The sequence below is a fragment of the Physella acuta genome, unplaced genomic scaffold (genome assembly GCF_028476545.2).
Source record: "Physella acuta isolate Inbredline_101_S28 unplaced genomic scaffold, ASM2847654v3 ptg000412l, whole genome shotgun sequence".
NCBI lineage: Eukaryota > Metazoa > Mollusca > Gastropoda > Physidae > Physella > Physella acuta.
The window spans coordinates 525,001-538,717 of record NW_026731931.1 but is presented as its reverse complement, the minus strand read 5'-3'; the positions used below and the strand labels follow the sequence as shown (position 1 = coordinate 538,717).

General features: G+C 38.0%; 1 long non-coding RNA gene across 1 annotated transcript in view; it reads right to left on the bottom strand.

Annotated features, from left to right (window-relative positions):
- Positions 1 to 12,048: 12,048 nt before the first annotated feature.
- The window catches only part of LOC131942584 (uncharacterized), a 3,871-nt gene continuing 2,202 nt past the window's right edge, over positions 12,049 to 13,717 (bottom strand). The window contains exon 5 of the long non-coding RNA XR_009386780.1: positions 12,049 to 12,181. This is a non-coding gene — a long non-coding RNA (uncharacterized LOC131942584). The remainder of the gene's footprint in view (positions 12,182 to 13,717) is intronic.

The window sequence follows — 13,717 nt, the reverse complement described above, 5'->3', positions numbered from 1 at the left end:
GTATGTTGTTGCTTTTAGTAGAATATTTATAAACGATGAATGCATTACGGTTTATAACACTTATAAAAAAATACTGTAACCTTATTTAGAAAGAAACCACAACTTTTGTAATAAATTTAGATTAATAACATGCTCTAAAATGTTAATTATAAACGAAATTTAGGCACATCATTGTGTTTTGCATGTTTTTTTGTGTTTTGTTTGTTTTTTGCGGTTTTTTGGTCGGCTTCTCTTCTGTCGACCATGTCCGACCGTATTGTGTGTTGTTGACGTTTTGCGTCAATGACAGCCTTTGTACCGTGTCGGGTATCTGTTTTGATATTTTGCGTTGTTAAGTAATGTGCGTGATAAATGTGGACAGTAGAGGTAATTGACCTATTGTTGCAGCAAGTCACACTACGTCCTTATACCATTTTGCGCTAATTTAAAGTTAGTATTTAACAAACACTAAGAAAAAAGCGAAGGTTAGAACAGTTTTATTCAATTCTATTAAATATTATATGTATAAAAAATTAAAACGTAAAAGCTTCACACTAAATATTTACGTGTGTTATAAATATCACTATACGTCTACTACCTAATATATTTATAAAAGAATTAAAACGTAAAAACTTCACACTAAATATTTACGTGTGTAATAAATATCACTATACGTTTACAACCTACGCACATTTCATAAAATTTAATTAATGTATTTTGATTTGCACTTTCTGAATATGTAATACATATAAGTATTAACACATTCCATGCAAAATATATATTTGTGACTTCTTTTTCTGTGACTTTTTTACCTGTGTTTTTTTTTTTTTTTTGTTAATTTGTTTCTTTGTTTTTTTTCCTGTGTTTTTTTCTGTAACATTTTTTTACATTCCACTAAACCACTTCTACACCCCCACGTCCCAGTTGACCATTATGTTACCGACCGAGAGATAAGAGCTTTGGCAGAGTACGAGTAGTGGGCTAGAATGTAAATTCTAGCAATACCTTGACCAAAATATCCGAACCTCTATAAAAATTGCTTAATGTACAATTGACACACTGACGTAGGGGGAGGGGATGAGAGCGGTATGGAGTAGGCTGGTCAGGTGATTAACCCACAATAAATGGCAATGCCGTCGAAGCGTGATGTATCTGGGTTCTGTAGCGATTGATGCACTAATCCTACAAAAGAAAATGTCGGTGAGTATGTCGCCTGTCTACACGTAGGCTAGACACCTTTCACAGGCATTTCTTCGACAGGCGAAATATGGCACGCTTTGGGCGAAGGACGATTATAAAGTTTTATTACTCTAACTCTTAAGATGTTGTAATTTGTATTTCATTATTTTATTTGGCTATAGTTAATTTAAATGATGCACGAAAATTATTTAAGTTCTTCTAGAGACTTTAAAACACAGATGATTGTATGCGTGTATGCTTGTAAACATTAAATCTATATCTATATATATAATTCTTTTCTGGGAGACGTTAGATAACAAACTGCAAGCGCGCCTTACAATCCCCTCTCTTCCTCTCTATCGCTACCACCCCCCCCCCAACCTACCCCCACCCACCCCCCCCCCCTCACATGGTTTGGTGAGCTGTGGTTCACGCTGTTTACATTTTAAAACGTTTTTATTAACTCAGCTTCTCGTTTGTTTGTTGTTAAAATTGACAACGAAAATTAGCCCACTTCTGATTGCTCTAGAGATCTGAAATTCGGCATGCAGGCTATTTTCGCCTAACAATTTCAGATGCAATCGTAAAAACTAGCAATCAGAGACCTAAATTAGCTTAATTAAATTACGCCCCAAGGACCCTACAATTGAGGACATGATTTCTAGTGCAAAAATTATCAATCCAGATTTATCAAAAATTTTAAGAGGTTTTATCAATGGCGGAGTGGTCTAGCGGTAGAGAGTTGGACTGCTAACCCGTTAGTCTCGAGTTCGAATCCGGGTTTAAGTCATTAGACCGTCCCTGAGTCCACCCAACTCTGATGGGTACCTAACTCACGTTAGGGAAAGTAAAGGTGGTTGGGCATAGTGACAGTTCACAAAATGCAAGGATGTACCGTGGACAAAGCTGTGGTGAACCTAGGAAGCAAGCTCTTTGCGGATGGACAGGCTTACGTCGCATTAAGCAGAGTTCGCTCGTTGGAAGGATTGCGTATCGAAGAATTGGATCTCGCGAAATTAGCAGGAAGAAAACCTTGCAATGAAGATGCTATCCATGAAATGGAGAGAATGCGGAACCATCAGCCCCAGAATCGAGCAAAGCAAAATTAATCATTTTAGTTTCATTTCAGCCTCTTTTTTTTTTGAATGTTTTACAGTGTAATGCTTAAGGTGGGTGGAGAATCGACAGTTAATCTGTTCGAGGAGGGATGGACGCTGGGCCAACTACCTAAAAGCATTCAAAAACCTTTTCATCCTTTTTATTTTGATAAAAAATCCTCTAAATTTTTATGTATTTAAAAACACTTAGTCAAGTCATACTTAATCAAGTCATTAGATAAAGTAGAAAATAAACTATATAAAAACTTTTTAAAAATCACGTTTTTCATGTGTAGCAACGGACTAAAAAGGATAAAATAAAATACTTAAAAAAACTTTTAAAAAAACCCCGTTTTTCTTGTGGACTAAAAAGTAGAAAATAAATTTTTCTTCCGACCCTAGGGGATCTACCAATGACTGCTCGTAGATTTTGTGCTTCCTCAAGCTGTGCAGGTTCTTGTGATGACTGTTCAACATTTGATGACAAAAAACGTAGGTCGGGCAGATTTATGATTAAAGCGAAAAGCACACAACACACGAATTTTGGAAATTTGATGGTGAACGTACCCAAGTTTTTTGTCATCAAATTAAACCAAGGGAAACAATCGATAAATCAACGTGTCGACTGTAAGGAGCTTTAGTTTTTTTTTAGGTTTATTGTCCGTATACATTTTGTCATACGTTAAAAATAATAACGAAAGATAAAGGACTTAATTACGCTCATTTTGATGTACGTTAAACACGTGAAACTTAAACGATAGCATTTTTATGATGGCAAAAATAAATTTTTCTATGGCTGTTATAGTTGCAGTAATATCGGCCGGTAGATGCAAGGGGACAATGTATTTACAGTTCAACTGTAACCAGCAAGATCGACCGTGTGTGTGTTGGTTCTATTTGTGTACATGTGTGTGCGTATGTGTGTGTTTTGTATGTATATGGATGGATGGATCGATGGACGGATGAACGGACGGACGGATGGACGGATGGATGGATGGATGGATGGACGGATGGACGGATGGACGGATGGACGGATGGACGGATAGACGGATGGACGGATGGACGGATGGACGGATGGACGGATGGATTAATGGACGGATGGACGGATGGACGGATGGACGGATGGACGGATGGACGGATGGACGGATGGACGGATGTACGGATGGAAGGATGGACGGATGGACAGATGGATTAATGGACGGATGGACGGATGGACGGATGGACGGATGGACGGATGGACGGATGGACGGATGGACGGATGGACGGATGGACGGATGGACGGATGGACGGATGGACGGATGGACGGATGGACGGATGGACGGATGGACGGATGGATGGATGGATGGATGGATGGATGGATGGATGGATGTGTGGATGGATGGATGGATGGATGGATGGATGGATGGATGGATGGATGGATGGATGGATGGATCGATGGATGGATGGATGGATGGATGGATGGATGGATGGATGGATGGATGGATGGATGGATGGATGGATGGATGGATGGATGGATGGATGGATGGATGGATGGATGGATGGATGGATGGATGGATGGATGGATGGATGGATGGATGGATGGATGGATGGATGGATGGATGGATGGATGGATGGATGGATGGATGGATGGATGGATGGATGGATGGATGGATGGATGGATGGATGGATGGATGGATGGATGGATGGATGGATCCCAAAAAAAGTTCTACCGGTTCGTGGGTCAAGCTTAGACCGCCACTTTTAAAAGAAAAAGAAGATATAAATAGCCCTGCATGTGGATTAAGCTTTGGGCTGTTATCAAACTGGGCCTAACAAATTTAACACAATGTCGGCTGACAAATATACCAAACTTAACCCTTTGGCTGCTATTTGCACTGCTAATTACTGGCGCTGCGCACCATAATGAGCAGGTGATGGAAACCAAATGTGGAGATAAGTAGGTTCATTGGTTAATGAGACTAGGACGACTACGTAAGTACACATCTACGCTTATAATAAAAAATACACTTTTTTAACTAATTCAGCGATCTCAAAACTCAATTAAATTACTGTATTGTACTGTTTCAGGCCATAATTATTTTAAATAAATCCATGTTCGTTTAGCAATGGAGTTTGACTAACTTAGGATATAATTAAATATTAAATAATATTTGCGTAACTTAACTTTATTAATATTATACGATGATAAGTAAATTACCCCAAAAAATTCGCACTCTATTGTATGTGCTCAAGTTGCCTAGATAATATTGTATGACACTTACCATGCGTGTTGTACGGGTTCGAGTCACACCATGTCAATGCTAATTTTTAAAATTCTTTTTTAGATGTGAATGATAAAGTTGCGTTTTGGGATTTGGCGGGACACGGTGAAGTAGAGTTCACTTGCTTCTGTGACCTCAGCATTTGAAGAGTTAGTGTGTTAAGAACCTTGCTCAGTCAAAATCGATGTTTTTAAAAGACAAAAACATGTTTTCTGACATGTGACGTCTTTTTAATGTGGGTCTGGCATTCTGTGAAGATGTGTGTTAGTGGGAAGGGAAGGGGGAAAGATAAAAAATTTCAAACAAACGTGACGTCATTCATGAATGGCCCCGTCCCCGAAACACATGGTTATTCAAGAATAACGGCTAGTCTAGTTACAATTTGTGAAAAAAAAAACCAAAGTAAATATTTTTCAAATTCTAAAAGATAACCCTTTTAATTTTACAAACAGGCTTACCTTTTAACCAATCACTTTAAAGAACATAAATACAACATGCGATTAAAGGGCAATAACTGTAATTTTACAACATTTTTAGTAGTCTGCTGTGTAAATAATCTCCCTTTTTCTTTTACTTTATTTTACAAACCATTTCGCAAGCCCGGTTGTACTAGAAGTGCCGTCCCTTTACGGTTGTATAATATACAAGAAAGTTAGAGGAAATTACCCCCGCTTTATTTCTAGTCTATTCTATTTAGAAATATTCAAGTATTAAGACATTAACAAAATACAGTCATAGAGCCCGAATGTGTCAGAACTGTCTTCCGCCTTGCCTTTGCAGTTATATAATATAAGAACTTACGAGAAAGATTAGGGGAAATCACTCATGCATCGGTCGCTTACTAAATAGTTTACACGTATTAAAGAGAGAGAGAGATATATATATATAGAGAGAGAGAGATTAAGAGAGGGAGAAAACCATTATTATCAAGGACCTAAGCCCCTTGCAGTTCTTCCCTATCCTCCCCCATGTGATTGCATGAGCAGTAATTTAAATAATTATTAACTCACCTAGCGTCTTGCATAAAATATGAGTAGACTTTCTTGACTATAATAGAGGATTATTTTTAGTCAAACACTTGGTAACGGACACCACAATGACTAATTTTTAGGAGTTCATAGGATATCAAAATACAATATTATAGAAATGTGCACTTTTTGTATGGAGCTCTTAAAACAAAACTTCTCAATAACTAAGTCGCATATTGTTCATTTTTCATGAATAGATTTTGAGAGTAGGATACTTACTATGTGATTGGAAGGAGATTTGTTTTATTTATTGTATTCCAAATTTTATTTTAGCAGGAATTCATGACAGGGATAATAGTAAAGGGCAGTGACAGGGGTGATTTGACAAATGTTTTTGTTTTGTTTTTTAATCTACAGATTTCAAGATGTTGCTTCAAATAGCAGTGGCTGTTGCCACAATTCTTGTGGTAAATGGTTACCTAGTGTCGTGGGAGGGTAAGTTTTATTATGACTATGCATATGCGGGTATTATCTGTTTCAATGACCTCAGTGACCCGGATTCGAACTCGAGACTTTCGGGTTAGCAGTCTTAATCAATAACGCTAGGCTACGCTCAGGATACATTGCAGTTTATATAGGGGAAGGTGGGGCTAAAAGTCACAAGGGCAAGTTGACCCAATTGCCCTAACGAAATATTTTTAAACTTTATTAAAATTCAAAACCATTGGGCCTGGATGTAAAACACGTTATAGATTCAGTAAATCTCATAAACGTAATCAGACTTATGTTCAAAATACTAACATCAAAAAACATAAACCAACAGAAAGAAAACATGTATAAAAACACATAACTAGATCTACATTCATGTCTCTTCTTCCCTCGTTTCAAGTAAAAAATTAGTCTAGTGGTCTCAAATAGGCTTTTAACCGAAGGAAATCGACACACCACTTGCTTACAAAAAAGTCTCATTGCTGGTATCTGCATACAAATTAGTACAAACGATCGTAACATTATTTAACACACATACATTGTTCATCCGCTTATATAATTGTTGCATTTGTTTTAGTCTTACTGATATAAATTTACTCTAAAGGGGAAAATATAACAAATAGACCGAATTGTAACTTTTACCCCACCTTTCCTTTTACACATGTCAATGTATTCCTAGTTCTAATCTAACTCCCCTGTCCTATACACTACTATCTCAAACTATATTCTAAATTATCTCCTAGTCCAACTTTACTATCTTCTAAGAATATTTATCTCCAACTTCTTCTAATAATCGAACGTCCGCTCCGCATTCCATTAACCAACTCCTAATTTTAACTAATTCCTTACACCTGGTGGCTCAGCTGATGGTCACACATGTGCAGTCATCTTGTATCTCATTGGTTCCTATTTATTCTCCACTGCTTGAACAATGGCTATTTTCTAAGTTCTACATTATCTGCCTTCTGTTTGACCAAATGCTAATCTTGCTATCTTTGATTCCTCACATGCAGCAAAAATGGAAGTGCTTGTTGAATGTGAGAGAAAAAACAATCTATACATGTCTGGTATAGAGATGGGATGGATACACGACTCAGGTTTGACTCGGTTTAAAAGTGGCGTTTGCCGACCTGGCTCAGCAAGGTGGAGTCCCTCTCATCAACAAGTGGTTGTACAAAACTGGTGGGATAGTTTCAACAACATGGGCTGGGCGTTGTGCCCCGAGGGTCATTTTCTAACAGGCATACGTAGAACGTCTAAAATAGCCGAAACAAAAAGGGAATACTCCGGCTATATGTATACTGGACATTGGTTTGATTTCATTGATAATACTTTCTATAAACAAGAAGAGGAGTCTTTGTACCACATTGAAGAAGGTTTCTGCGCAAAGCCGTCTGACCACCCACACCGCTACAAACATTGCGAGGAGCTTGATATCACTAATTGTTATCAGAAGAAAGGACCTTGCGAATGTAAAGCAGGCTATCATCTTGCTGGTGTATACAGAAAGGCGTTCCATGAAGCAGAATGTCTGACTGAGTTTTGATGTTGCTCCATGATGGATAAGATAGATACATTGGATGGCATAGACAGTGTCATAACATTGATTATGGATAAAACTCTTTTCCCGTTGTCTTATCTGGCCCACTACCTAGGGTATGATTTGTGCCACGGGTGTCGAAGTACTTATGTCGGTGAGGATTTTGTAAGAAAAGGTCACAGGTGGGAAACTGTTCTATTTGAAGGTTGTGAAGGTAATAAGCACGACAAAAGACTTACAATCGATTACATTGACTGGTCATTCGAAAAAATGAACGAGAAATTTGGTGAAATGAATAGAGAAATTATTGACGTTGAAACAGTTAGAGAGAAAAAAATTACCAACGCCAACACTGAACCTCTAACTTCGACAATAACGGCCAGTCATACAGCATCACAAACGGTGACCCACACAACAACGAATTCATGGAAAAATGCTCATGAGTTTAGAGTAGAAATATCATCGCCTTTCAAACATTTTGTTCCTCAGTTAAACTACAAATTTATTTATGAAAATACGCAAATAGAAGTTCAGGGTACAAACAACAGTTCATCATCCACTTTCACATCTAGTTCAACAGTTACCGTACCTGCTAGAAGCGAATTACAATGGAAATTACTTTTCTATAGAACACGCATCTCGATACCGTACAACGTAACTGTGCGGGCTAAATTTTCGACGCAGTTTGGAGGACACCTTAGATGGGGCGACGGTATAAATAGCCCAACTACAAATTATCATTTTGAACATCGTGGAAGTGCAAAAAAAAACGACTTTCGATTACAAATTAGGTGATTGGCAAAATGCCTTTTATAAGGCACTAAAACAGCAGGTGGCGCAAAACTCTAAACCGTGGCTTTGGGCCGACTTGAAAAAAGCATACCCACAATCTGAAATGATCATAAGCGAGCTCACAGATGAAACAAATTACGAATTCCAACTTACCGGGTTGTTTACCTATGTTTACGGCACTAAGGTCGATATTGAAGTTTCAGCGCCGAAAAACATTTCGAGAACTCGAAGATCTTTGAATGCATTGAAATCCAAGGCAGCAACTGACGTGTCGAAAATGTACATGGTGGAAACTGATATAGTGCAAACTAACATGACAAAAACTGTCATAGTGCTGACTAATGTAGTGAAGAAAGACATAGTGAAGACTGACATCACAGAGGCTGACCCAGTAAGGACTGAGGTAGAGAAGACTGTCATGATAGATGCTGAGATAATGAATACTGAAATGACATAAACTGACATGACAGAGACTAACATGTTAGAGGCTGATATAGGGAAAACTGACATGACAAAGGCCGACATAGAGAAGAATGACATGACAAAGGCTGACATAGTGAAGAATGACATGATAGAGGATGACATAGGGAAGATTGACATGACAAAGGCTGACATAGTGAAAAATGACATGACAGAGGATGACATAGGGAAGACTGACATTGCAGGGACTGAAAAAGTAAAGGCTGCCGAATCAAAAACTGACAATGAACTTTCTGAACACTGCAATAAGAATTCATGCTAGTAAACTGCCCCACTTGAGGTTTATTACCGTTTATTCATCTTATCAGGACTTTGGATCCAGAAAGCCAAACTTTTTAAAAGTGTTTTAGTTTAGATTTATACTGTAACTTACAGAGTATGTTCTTTATGATGTGTTAGTAGGTAAAAATTGTTTTAGATAGATAGTTTTAATTAAAATTAAATAAACTAAAGTTCTTCATCTTTAGAACAAGCTTTATTTTAACTCTATTAATTAACAGCTTGACAATATACCTCGTATGTGCAAACTGGACAATACAATTTCACCCAAACGGTTTTGAAATTAAAGCAGATGATAAACTTGGATGAGAATGCAACATACCATAACATTTGACATAAATATAAAATTGCTTATAAAGTACAATTGGAGTCTCGCTTTATTTCACATAACTGATTCATTCATTAGAGCCTCTTTTTTAAGCAGTAGACAACACCTGCTTCAAGTGTGGATAGTAGGTTATAGTTCGGGACTCCTGAAAATATTAAATGATTATGGGAAAGTCGCTTAACATGTTAAAATAGGACAATGGTCGTAATTTTTCAATAAAATAAGTGCGGCACTTAATGGTGTCACCCCCCACCCCCAGAGGTGTAGCGACCCTTCCCGGGGACAAACTTTCAATTTTCGATTTGCACCCCTCCTTCATTCAAACTTTCGATTTGCACCCCCCCCCCCCCTCCTCATACTTTCGATTTGCACACACCCTCAAACGTTCGATTTGCACCTCTTAAAAGACTATTTAACACTAGAATTAATCACTTAATTAAGTGTAATTATCATTTTTCTCTATATATGTTGCTAATTTTTGCCTGGGTGTCACCCCCCTAAATGGTGTCACACGGTGCGGTCCGCACCCCCCCCCCCCCCCCCCCTGGCTACGCCACTGATTTTTCCATATCTGTATAAGCTACCCATGAGAGCTGGGTGGACTCATTGACGTCTAACAGACTAGACTGGTGGATTTTCGGGTAATCATTTGTGTGCTACACCATCCGACAACGCCATCTGTTTATCGAAAGTTTAAATGAAGGAGGGGTGCAAATCGAAAATTGAAAGTTTGTCCCCGGGAAGGGTCGCTACGCCTCTGGGGGGGGGGTGACACCATTAAGTGCCGCACCGGGTGACACCCGACCTCGCTACGCCACTGGGGGAAATATAAACACTATGACATGGTGCTAACCACACTTTGCCACACTTTGCCTTCATACCATGGTCACAAATACAGATGGACCCCACTTCGTCTACCTTAAGACCACCTGGTTCGAAAGTATAAGAAATTTTTTGCAACATAAAAATTAAATATTACCAGCAGGGTGTGTTGTTTTATACTAAATCTTTTCAGACCAAGGGCCGCATTGACTATCAAATATCAATTCGGGGGCCAGAGTTTCTTCAAGGCATATCTTCGGTGTTATGGAGCAGCCCCCCTTCCCCCCCCCCCCCCGAAAAAAACGTCCACCTTCCCGCCCCCCCCCCTCCCCCCCCACTAAAATTTATAATTTATATAGAATATATACAAATATCAAGTGCCGCCTTCCCCCCTCCCCCCAGAGAAAAAAAAATCTGAAACACTGTCAAGTTATTCTTCACGTATTCTACATCTATGGTTGAGCCCATGTGACCTTATTAAATTCGCCATCTTCACCACAGGATTCAGTACACTGCTAATGTCCATATATTTAGCACTCTAACCTTGCTGATGAATAAATAAGTGCAGGAGCATTGGTTGTGTAATGTTTTTTTCTCATTCGCTTGTCCAACCAAGCCTTTCTTTATGCCACTAATGTAATTTTCCTCATCATCAATCAACTGAGGTTAGTCCAGTCCAAGTTATAATCAGCAAATGTTTTATTAAATCATTGAATATATCCTCTCCGGTATTAGTGCCATACATATTATGTAGGGAAGCCAGCTCTTGTGGTATGTTCATTTCTTCATCCACACCAATAATGAACACAAGCAGTTGAGAGGTGAAACAGCTGTACAGCGACTTATCCTTTGCAATTAAAAAATAGTGAAACGTGCTTGCATTTTTCGCTATTTGAGTCACGACGTGTTCACCCATGTCTGCAACAAGGTATGCAAGGGTATTTGCACCCAAAGCTACATTTTCAAATTGTTTTGAATTTTCTGGGAAAAGTTCCTCAGCCACCTCTAACAGACATTTTATCCGTGGACAAAAGATCTCCGAGGGCCGGATGAGAGGACCTTGCGGGCCGCATCCGGCCGGCGGGCCGTAGTTTGGAGACCCCTGATATAGAGCCACATAGTTTATTTCACACACCTCTACCTCCCCCACCTACCTACCCACATCATCCTCATACATGATAACCCCATATTTTCATTTTAGCTGTTCCAACGAACTCACCACCCGCCCCAGCATCAGTTTCGAATAATTATTCATACACTTATTTTTCTGTTTTTGCAATTCACTATTGTACAAAATTTAATGTAAATGAAATCTTTGTAAAACAACAAATGTGTGTGTGACTACTCTAGTGCTTATTTATTTTTCTTTGGTATTTACTATGTTTATTGCACAAAATGGGATGAAATCCATGTAAACCAGCTCTGTTTTCGACTATTCTTCTATACGTTATACTCTTTCACCACTTTTGTTGGCAAAAATTTTCCAAACCAGCCTATGTCCAATTTTTTAACCCACAAGCTTTAAATTCAATGTATCTTTTGTATTCATTTACTTATTACGCTATTTATTTACTATACTTTGTACGCCAATCTATCTACCGTGTAAATATCCACCCAAATGGAGTGGAATGTTTCTGTATTTGTTTTAAATTAGAAAATAAAAGTATTTTAAAAAACGTTTATTTCATTTTTATGTATTAGATAGACACGTGACACAATTATATAAAAAAATGTGATATGATCATGCTAAAGATAAGATTACATGATCACTTTTTTTCGCTACCACCGAAGACCAATTCTAATCAAAAGAAAACACATTAAAGTTGTACAATATTTTATTAGTTTAATCACTATTTAATAAAGCCCAAAACATTTTTTCTTTTAGTAAATCCTTCCAGAAAAAAAAAATGCAACACACTAAAGTTGATTGCGCTCTTGATTGATGCCAAAAATCAGAATATTGCAACCTAGAAAAACAAGGTTATTTTTTTTATATTATGATATGAAATCATAGCTATCATAGTATTTAATTCGTTAAGTGTATACATTTACTCTAGGAAACCTTTGGCAGATCTTTAAATTTGAGAATAGGAAGAAATCAATGTTTGCATTCTTTGTATCATTTACATTAGAATGCGCAAATCAACACGAATTAAAAAATAAAATATTTCGAAAAAAAACAACAACAGCAACACAATATATATATATATATATATATATATATATATATATATATATATATATATATATATATATATATATAAATTATATTAGGTAAGGTTGCCTGTGGCCCCACCTTTGGCATAGGCCACTGACAAGAACTTAAAGACATCTCTGTCCTGGGCAAGTTTCTTTAACTCTCCCCAGTTGTGTAGGCCTACAATCTTCTAGGTGTCTTCTTCCAGGTCTTTCTTGGTCGGCCTCTTTTTCTTTGTACCAGCTGATTCCAGGTGAGGACCTGCCTTGTCATGCTGGATACAAGCTTGCTGAATGTGTGGCCAATCCATCTCCAGTTTATCTGAATGATCTCTTTGTCAGCTGGCAGTTTATTTGTCCGTTGCCATATAATCTTATTTCTGATGGATTTCGGTCATTCTATTCGCACGATCTTTCTGAGGCATGTGTTTATATATGATTTTATTTTCTTCTTATTTGTGGTACTTATTTTCCATGTCTCAGTTCCATAGAGTAAAACAGGTTCATCAGTGTGTTGGAGACCCTAATTTTTATTCCACAGTTTAAATCTCCAAAACTCCAAACATTTTACTTGGTTGAATACTGCTCTTGCCTTGTCCGTCCTTATGTTTATGTCTGCTTCTGTACCACCCTGTTTATCAACAATTCTTTCAAGTTAGATGACTTCATCCACTTCTTTTAGGGGCTTCGTCGACCAATGTTAAAGCTGCTTGAGAACTTTTTCCTCTGTGGATGTTAGGCTCAGATATATACAATATCTTTCAATAGCTGTTGTGTGTGAAAGAGAAAGGCTGGTTATCCAGCTTGTTCCATAGTGTCCAATGTATAACGATTATTTTTTTCAAAATCCAGTCTATAGCCAGGAGGAAAAGGACTGGTGAAAGTAGGCAACCCTGCCTTATTCCAGTCCGTTAAGGGAAGGCTTCGTTAGTCTTTAGGCCATGCAGTACTCTACATTTTAGACTTTCATATAAGCAAAAAATAATGTTGACTATTTTTGGGGCACCCTATAGTGCCTCAACAATTTCCACATTTTGTGTGACCCCTAACCTGTGCAGATCTTCCTAGCTTGGCTTAACCTGCCATTGGTGTAGATCTGACAGGCATTACGACAGAGGCGTAGCGACCTAGGGCGGACTATAAGTTTTGCGCTCCCCCCCCCCCCCCCCCTCCAACATTTTGATTTGCGGCACTTCTTACCAGTTACAGTAGCAGTTACCGTAACAGTTTCTGTTACGTTGAAACAAAATCGATATAGAAAACAATTACGTCAGTGTGTAGTTGTTTCATTTCGTAACTTTGACTGT